The 9,978-nt window shown below is 44.6% G+C and overlaps 2 protein-coding genes across 3 annotated transcripts in view; one reads left to right on the plus strand and one right to left on the minus strand.

Moving 5' to 3' along the window:
- The window catches only part of LOC148144194 (uncharacterized), a 264,591-nt gene that overhangs the window by 70,431 nt on the left and 184,182 nt on the right, over nt 1-9,978 (plus strand). The gene's annotated exons all lie outside the window — the stretch shown is intronic.
- LOC148144196 (uncharacterized) overlaps nt 1-9,978 on the minus strand; it is a 190,486-nt gene that overhangs the window by 46,598 nt on the left and 133,910 nt on the right. The window lies entirely within an intron of this gene.

Below are 9,978 nucleotides of genomic sequence, written 5' to 3' on the forward strand. Positions count from 1 at the left end.
TGGAATGAATTTGCTGAGGAAGTGGTAGATGCAGGTACAGTTACAACATTTAAACGACATTCGGATGGGTACATGAATAGAAACGTTTAGAGGATTATGGGACAAATGCAGGCAAGTGGGACTGGTTTAGTTTGGGAATCCTGGTCGCCATGGACAAGTTGGACCGAAGGGTCTGTTTCTGTGCTGTATACCTCTATGATCTTATTGAAACCAATAGAATTCTGAAAAGGGCTTGATAAGATAGATGCCGATAAAATGCTCCTTTTTGGGGAGAGTCAATAGAATCCCAACAATGTGGAAGCAGGCCATTCGGCCTATCTATTCCACACTGGCCCTCTGAAGAGTGTCCCACTCATATCCATCCCCTCACTCTGTATTTCCCCTTCCCCCACCTCACCCCAGCTCCAAACTTCCAGCTCAGCACTGTCCCCATGACATGTCTTACTTGCCTATCTTCCTTTCCACCCATCCACTCCCCCCTTCTCTCTGACCTATCACCTTCATCCCCACCCCCAATCACCCATCATACTCTTTGCTACCTTCCCCCACTCTCCTCCCTGTCCTATCCCCTCCATCCCCACCCCCATTCACCTATTGGACTCTATGCTACTTTCCCACCACCCCCATCCTCACCCTCCTCTCAATTGTCTCTCCACCCTGCAGGCACTCTGCCTCTATTCCTGATGAAGGGCTTTTACCTGAAACGTCCATTTTCCTGCTCCTCGGATGCTGCCTGCACTGCTGTGCTTTTCCAGCACCACTCTAATCAAGAATCTGGTTTCCAGCATCTGCAGTCCTTGTTTTTACCCTGTATTTCCCATGGCTCATCCACCCTAACCTGCACATCCCAGGGCACTATGGGTAATTTAACATGACCAATCCACCACAGCCTGCCCATCCCGGGGCACTATGGGTAGTTTAGCATAGCTAATCCAACATAACCTACACCTTAATCTATAAATTAGATTAGTCCGCAAGGGTGAAAAGTACAAGGATTTAAAAAAAATCAGTGACGATAAAAAGTACAAGTACAAGGTTAGTGACAGGTGTCTGCCCCGGGCCGCGCAGCGCCATTTTCCTAACGGCCGCCCCCCCACCGCTTCCTCGCTCGAGCGACTTCTCCTCCCAACCGCCTTCGCCCCCGCGTGACGTCTGCACGGAGGGATGGGCGGGGCCGGGAGAGCCGCACTGTCACCAAGCAACAGCGTCACCAATGGACCAACAATCGAAACTGGATACTAATGTCACAAAAACTGAAACGATACATGGTGTGTCTGAATGTGTGCCGCATTGTAACAAAAGGGAATGAATTAACTGAAATTTAAAATGAACCGAAGAGGCAACTCCTATATTCAGAGGATGATGCGTGTAAGGAATGAGCTGCCAGAGGAAGTGGTGGCGGCTGGTACAATTACAGCATTTAAAAGGTACCCAGCTGGTGTAATGGAAAATTAACATTGATTGTGAAATCTAGAAAAGCACAGGGAAACAAAGAAATAAGGGCCTGACTTTGGAGACAGGCAGAAAAAAAATGTAAAGGTAAACCGACCTAACAGCAGACTTACAAGGCCAGTAAACTACCATATCAAAAGTCAAGGAATAAGAAAAACAACTCCATACATGAAAAGGACCTCAAATGTTCCAGGCTCCTGGCCTTGAGCTGTTGATAAGGAGAAGTGAATCCAGCCAGGACTGACACAGTTAAGACGAGTGTTGTAGAGCAAAAAGACCTTGGACTGCAGGTTCATAGTTCCTTGAAATTGGAGTCGCAGGTAGGCAGGATAGTGAAGAAAGCGTTTGGTATGCTGGCCTTTATTGGTCAGAGCAGAGAGCACAGGAGTTGGGAGGTTAAGTTGTGGATGTGCAGGGCATTGGTTAGACCACTTTTGGAATACTGTGTTCAGTTCTGGTCTCCCTGCTGTAGGAAACATGTGTGATACTTCGAAAGATTGACAAGGCTGTTGCCAGATTTTGAGGGTTTGAGCTACATGGAGAGGCTGAATAGGCTGAGAATATTTACCCTGGAGCATCGGAGGCTGCATGGTGATCTTATAGACGTTTGTGAAGGGCATGGATAGTCTTTTCCCCAGGGTAGGGGAGTCTGTGGCACAGCAAGGAACCGTAATGACCTCCTTAGGAGACAGACATATGCTGCAACTGACAGGGTACCCTTCGTTGTTCTGTACTTCCCAGGGGCTGAAAAATTACGCCATGTTCTTCGTGACCTGCAACACATTATCAATGAGGATGAGCACCTCACCAAGACCTTCCCCATACCTCCACTACTTGCCTTTAAACAACCGCTAAACCTCAAACAGATCATTGTTCGTAGCAAACTGCCCGGCTCTCAGGACAACTCCATGCAACCCTGTCACGGTGGACGCTGCAAGACGTGTCAGATTGTGGACATAGATACCACTATTATGCGTTGGAACACCTCCCACCTTGTACATGGCAGGTACTCATGTGACTCAGCCAACGTTGTCTATCTTATACGTTGCAGGCAAGGATGCCTGGAGGCATGGTACATTGGGGAAACCGAGCAAAGGCTACGACAACGGATGAATGGGCACCGCACAACGATCAACAGACAGGAGGGTTCCCTCCCAGTTGGGGAACACTTCAGTGGTCCAGGACATTCAGCCTCGGACCTTAGGGTGACCATCCTCTAAAGTGGACTTCGGGACAGACAGCAGAGGAAAGTGGCCGAGCAGAGGCTGATAGCTAAGTTCGGTACCCATAGGGAGGGTCTCAACCGGGACCTTGGGTTCATGTCACATTACAGGTGATCACCATTGCACCACACACACACACACACACACACACACACACATATATATTCCCACACAAACACACACGGGCACAGGTACACACAGACGCGCCCACAGGCGCCCACACACACCCTTATAGACACACACACTCACAATGCACCCCCTCACAGTCTTAAGACACTCTGCACTCACTACACGCACACACACACATTCTCACACTCCCAACCCAGACAGACACACACAGACAGACAAAGACCCACATGCACACATATATTTTGTGTGGTGAATTTGTACTTGCAGAGTTACATTGCACTTTGCTCAAAAACTGCATACATTCATGTAGAACTCTGAGCTCAAAAACTGTATGAATTTATGTAAAACTCTGTTATATCACTTTTTAGATTAGAATCAATCTAAACATCAGGTCATAGACAGAGAACACAGGGGGCTAACTCCTTCAAAATATTATCTAGCTATCGCCACTGTTAACAGCTAACCCGAGAATGCAACTTTTAAAAAAGGGTTTTGTGATTTACACATGAAAGAAGTGAAACTATCACTGTATTCTGACAGATGAAAGGCTTAACAGACAATCAATTTTTCAATGTATAATTTCAGTTACATCACACTGCAAATTTTTGCGATAAATTCTGTGTTACGATCGAGCCCTCCACTATCACCTGATGAAGGAGCGTCGCTCCGAAAGCTAGTGCTTCCAATTAAACCTGTTGGACTATAACCTGGTGTTGTGTGATTTTTAACTTTGTGCACCCCAGTCCAACAACGGCATCTCGAAATCAAGGCAATCGGAGTTTTTTTAAAACCCGAAAAGTAACGAAGTTTAACGACGCGAACCCGAAAATAAACGAAGGTAATCGGAGTTTCTTTAAACCGAAAAGTAACAACGTTTAAATGACGCGACCCCAAAATAAACGAAGCTACAACCCGAAAAATAACGAAGTTCAAATGAAACGAACCCGAAAATAAACAAAGTTTAGGCAATCGGAGTTTTTTTTAAACCGAAAACTAACAAAGTTAACGCAACCCGAACCGAAAATAAATGAATTTTAAGCGATCGAATTTTTTTCTAATAAAAAGATAACACCAGAAAATAACCAATCTCTGGAGATTGATTTTGTTTTATTTCTGAAAGCAACGAAGCTCGGGAGAAAGAAATTTTTTAAAAAACCAAAAATTAATAAAGCTTGGGAATTCAGATTTCAACCCTCCCCTCAGAGTTCAGCAATTTTCGAAGACCACTGTCCGTAAGTACCAAAGCACCCTCAACTTCAATTAATCTCTCCCCCCTTTTTAAACATTTAACAAGTCCCCCAGACTCAACCATTGCTAAGACCGACCCTTTCGGGCTGGACTGGTCACGTCAGACACCACGTGACTGACAGGAAAACCAAACGTTCTCTAAATAATCACGTCTGGCAGGCCGAATTCCTCAACACTCAATAGTGAAGGATATTTAACTCGTACACTGCTGTTCACAATCTGTCCGAGCCGAAACGTGTCCGAGCACCAAAATGAAGATCTGCGTCTCCTCAAGAGTGGCCTCTTGGTTCGAGATCGGTTAAAGGAATCGACAAATGCGGTGTATTCGAAAAGCAAGGTTCATTAGTTTATTGAATTAAGGTATCTTAACGCAATTCTATCCAGTAACACAGAGATTGAAGCTTCTGTGTTCCGTGATGAAGTTGCACAATTACATTTGAAAATTGCACATGATTTATATGTTTTTTAAGAAATTGTAGTCTTAATTACGAGAAAGACCAATCACATATAATAAAGTGACATGATTTACAGCAAGTTAATCCAATGATATTTTCTTTAAGAAGGATATCTAATTTACATAAATTGTCTTGCCATGTATTAGTTCACGGTTAGTTCAAATGGTCAAATAATGTGTCAGTATTCATCTTATGAAAATTCTATTGTCCTCTTATCTTTGAACTGCAAGTTAATTCTGCGAATCAGCAGTATGTTCAACAGGATCTGTTAGTCAACATTTTTCAGCATTTTTAGGAGAACGGGAATGAGGGTGATAATAGCCACAGTAGAGTAAGAATGGAGGGAGACTGTAGCATTACGATTCACATTTTTGAGGGAAGGAGAAAAAGAATTTTCCACAGAAACCAGAATTGTCTGTTTTGAATTTCTATACTGTGTAGACAGCAATGTCTTCTGTAATCTCCTTTTACAGGATACGAGAAAGGGAGGATTTACAGCCAGAAATCTCAAAACAAGATCTGATAGAGACAATCAATTCATTGGCACGGGAATATCATCGGCCTTTGAATCTAGTAGAATTTTTTTATTTCTCTCCTGTCCTGTCTGCTTCACAAGGTTTCAAACATCAGTGAGACTGAGGTATGCATACCTGAGTGAGAGTGTTCCAATGAACTGACCGTGGGAAGAGCTTTAAGCGGGTTCACAGCCTGAAATAGCAACACCCCATTTGCAGCAGCAATAGATGGAACACGTTCCATACATGAGTGGTCTTTCAACCGATTGTCAAAGCTGGAGAGAGACAAGGATTTCCACATCATGGAGAAATCGTGGGAGCAAAGCAATATCTTCGCCCTTTCTATTCCTCATCCTGGGAGGGAGAGAGAGAGGGAGGAAACACTAATCACTTGTAGCAACTGAAGTGAATCCAGGGAAGGAGCAGACTCTGCACAGGTGTCAGATGCTCTCTGTCCTTCTTAACGGTATATTAATTTTTTTCCCCTCAGTTTGATACGTTTATTTATATACAATTTGCATTGTGGAAAAAGATCGCTTCTTTCCTCATGTTCAGAATTAAAAGGGTAGTTACTCATGGGATGGAGCAGAATCTAAGGGATTGGCACGTTGATATAAAATGTAGACATATGTTGCTTCATATGGTGTATATCTGACATTATTCGCTGTTATAAAAGCCTTGTGGCTATTATTTTTCACATTCTAATCTAGCACTGAAGTTATATTCTGTATTTCTTGTCATCTTTTTTATTGAATCGGACAGCAGAAAGTCATTCAGCAACTTTACTGGTTTGTTTTTCTCAAGTAGCCTTGACATTTCATTTTCATTGTCCTTGATTCAGCTTCATTTCCAGTGTCTTTGTCGGCAGCTTGTTCCAGGTTATTGTCACCGAAATGAAGATTTCCTCCATACACACTTAAGGCTATCTGGCTGCATGAGGGTTTTCAGGTTTCTGTGTCCTGGATAATATGTGATCAGGCATCTGGCAAACTACAGGAATTGTCACCTATGTTATGTTCATTTAACAGTATTGACTGTGATCACGTATTTTGTGAATTTATTTTTGCAGGAAGACATGTAGAAAGAAATCTGAAAGCAAATGATACATCAACTTCTGACAGAGCCACTTGATTCATTGGGACTGGAATATCAGCAACCATTCCAATTGAGAAGAAATGTTTGCTTTTGTCTGCTTGAAAGATTTTGGACACCTCAGTGCTTACCAATAATAAAGCAACTGGGGTAGCAGGGGAGGTCAGGGGTGTGTGTGTGTGCTTTGAGCTTCAGCTGTTGAAGAAAAGGAAAGCTACTTTTTGTAATTTTTTTGCTGGAGAGATCCTGAAGCTGTAACAAAGTTGGGTCGCAATAAAGGTTACCTAAATTCGGACTCAGACATTGAAAGATTTAAAATCCAACAGGTTTCTGTTTTAAAGCTGCTCACTCAGCTTCCAGCACTACGTTACCAAAGTCGTGTATCAGAAGAAGCAGTGAATCAGTAGCAAGTATCGTTAGAAACTGTTAAGATTTTCATCTCTGCAGGTACTGCATCGTTTCATCAGCATTGTAATGTTTACTGGCAGCAGCAGGAAGTGTTGTGGCTGTGTTCATGAGAAACAATGTTAAAAATCACATAACACCAGGATATAGTCCAACAGGTTTATTTGGGAGCACTAGCTTTCGGAGCGCTGCTCCTTCAGCAGTAGCTGTGGAGCAGGATCATAAGACACAGAATTTATAGCAAATGATCAGTGTCATGCAACTGAAATGATATATTGAACAAACCAAGATTGCTGTTAAGTCTTTCATCTTTTAGAATGGGTTGCAGGTTTCAGTTCATTAATATGCAAATCCTAGAACTTCTTTTAAGTCATATCCTCGAGATAACTTAAGGGAGATAGGATAGTGAAGAAGGCGTTTGGTATGCTTTCCTTTATTGGTCAGAGTATTGAGTACAGGAATTGGGAGATCATGTTGCAGCTGTTCAGGACATTGGTTAGGCCACTGTTGGAATATTGCATGCAATTCTGGTCTCCTTCCTATCGGAAAGATTACAGATTACATTATAGTGTGGAAACAGGCTACACAAGTCCACACCAACCCGCCGAAGCACAACCCACCCATTTACCCCTTACCTAACACTACGGGCAATTTAGCATGGCCAATTCACCTGACCTGCACGTCTTTGGACTGTGGGAGGAAACTGGAGCACCCGGAGGGTGCCCACGCAGACACGGGGAGAACGTGCAAACTCCACACAGTCAGTCACCTGAGGCGGGAATTGAACCCGTGTCTCTGGCGCTGTGAGGCAGCAGTGCTTACCACTGTGCCACCGTGCCACCCATAAGATGTTGTGAAACTTGAAAGGGTTCAGAAAAGATTTACAAGGATGTTTCCAGGGTTGGAGGATTTGAGTTATAGGGAGAGGCTGAACAGGCTGGGGCTGTTTTCCCTGGAGCGTCGGAGGCTGAGGGGTGACCTTACAGAGGTTTACAAAATTATGAGGGGCATGGATAGGATAAATAGACAAAGTATTTTCCCTGGGATCGGGGAGTCCAGAACTAGAGGACATTCCGTTTGGGTGAGAGGGGAAAGATATAAAAGAAACCTAAGGGGCAACTTTTTCACGCAGAGGGTGGTACGTGTATGGAATGAGCTGCCAGAGGATGTGGAGGCTGGTACAATTGTAACATTTAAGAGGCATTTGGATGGGTATATGAATAGGAAGGGTTTGGAGGGATATGGGCTGGGTGCTGGCAGGTGGGATTAGATTGGGTTGGGATGTCTGGTCGGCGTAGACGGATTGGACCAAAGGGTCTATTTCCATGCTGTACATCTCTAAGACTCTATGACTCTATTTTATAAAAAGAAGTGACAGCTCAGACAATGCATGGAAGGTGTGAGGTTCAAGTCTGTCAGTATCCTAATCTTGAGTCAGACTGGTTCTATTTCCAAAGTAGGAATTTATAAAATTATTACATGCATTGACTGCCTGCAGATTGTGCACATTTTGAGCAAAATACAATGTATTTGCAAATATAATTCCGCAAATTCACCCTATTGATTTACGTGCATGTGTGTGTGTGTGTGAGAGAGAGAGAGAGAGAGAGAGACTGTATAGTGTAGTGGAGTCACATGTAGTGTGACATCAACCCAAGGTCCATTTGAAGCCATCCTCATGTCTATTGATACCCAAGTTTGGAATCCAAGTAGAACTTAGCCTCTGCTCGGCCACCAGAAATGATTAAGCAGTTACACAACACACATTGGAGAGTGTAAGGTGGGACTTGTCTTTTGATTTGCAGAAGGTGGGAGGCTCTGGATGCTGTGATCCAGGGCAAACACATGCTGGTGGACATTTGGCTCAGAGAATGGAGCTGAAAGCCAGGCTGCAGACCTTTTATGAAAAAGATAACCAGACATTTTTTTCCAGGAGTTGGTCATTCCTCTCCGGACAGACCCTTCTGATTGACCCTGTCCACTGACTCAGGAGGTGTGAGCGTGGATGAGGCAGGTAAAGGGGATCTGAGAGAGGGCTGCAAGGGAGTGGAAGAGCGAACTGGCTGGATGCTGGGAGTACGAACAACATTGGGGAGGTGGTGGTAAGGGACAGAATAGTGACAGGGATTGTCTCCGGTCTCTGCAATTGGTAGCAGGAGGCCAGATGACATCGGTGTCTATCTGGTGCCAGGATTCGGGAACCAATGTGTTCAGGGCTGAAGATGTGGGAAAGGGAGGTTACAGCAGGTGTGGTCCACAAATGTCAGGAGAGAGCCTCTGCTGAGGCTGCGTGAAAAGTTAAAAGCTAACTCTGGACTGCACAGTGGCTCAGTGGTTAATACCGCTGCCTCACAGTGCCAGGGGTTCATGTTTGATTCCATCCTTGGGCAACTGTCTGTGTGGACTTTGGCACGTCCTGCTCCTTGTGTCTGGGTAGGTTACCTGCGAGTGCTCTGGTTTCCTCCCACAGTCCAAAGATCTGCAGTTTAGGGTGGATTGGCCATGCTGAAGTGTGTCGATTAGAGTGGGTTAGCCATGAGGAACTGCAGGGCTGTAGGGTCAGCAGATGGGTCTGGATGGGATGCTATTTGGAATGTCAGTGTGAATTCGATGGGCCGAATGGCCTGTCAGAATTATGATTCTACTGCTTTTGCCACGTATATATTGAGAAATGATTGACACATGTCTGCTGTGGGAGGAGTGGGTTCCAGTTCGTGAGATATCAACACCGGTCCTGGGGAAGGTGGGATTTGGGCAGTCTCTCCCCCCCACCCTCTGCCCCCCTGTCCAATCTCTCCTCACCCACTGTCCCCATCCATTCTCTCTCAACCCCCACCCTCTGCCCTGCATTCTCTTCCTCCCCACCTCTGCCCACTAGTCTTTCTCTTTCCCTCACCATCGGTCCCCACAATCTTCTCCATTCCCATCACTCTCTGTTCCCCCCAGTGTTCTCATCCTCCCACCCTCTGTCCCCCTGTCAATTATCTCTCTCACCCCCTGACACTCTGCCCCCTCTGTCCATTCTCTCTCCTTCTCTTCCACCCACTCCCTGTCCTTGCGGATGCCTCAAACCCTCTTCGATCGCTGTATCAAAACCTTCTAGGAAGAGAGAAAGAGAATGGATGTTGATGACTCTACCTGGTAGACACGGCTGCACGAGAAATGACTGATCTTTAAAATTGAGAATAGCTAAAATTATATATTCAGAAATATCATGAAAGCATGTTCAATTTTATAGAAAAGCTGCAGACATCTTTCTGAAACTTGCATTCAAATATGTCCAGTTAGTCCACAGTTGAGGACAGGGTGTAATTTGTGGATGGCCCATTCCTAGTCTTGTGAAATTGATTCTGACTATGCAGAAATAGAACCATAGAGTTGTACAAACCCGTCGGTCCATGCTGACCAGGTATCCTAAATTAATCTTGGCCCATGTACCCATCCAAATGTCTTTTAAAT

The sequence above is a fragment of the Chiloscyllium plagiosum genome, unplaced genomic scaffold (genome assembly GCF_037043375.1).
Source record: "Chiloscyllium plagiosum isolate Xiang-an unplaced genomic scaffold, Cpla_swu_hap1 HiC_scaffold_27, whole genome shotgun sequence".
Taxonomy (NCBI): Eukaryota; Metazoa; Chordata; class Chondrichthyes; order Orectolobiformes; family Hemiscylliidae; genus Chiloscyllium; species Chiloscyllium plagiosum.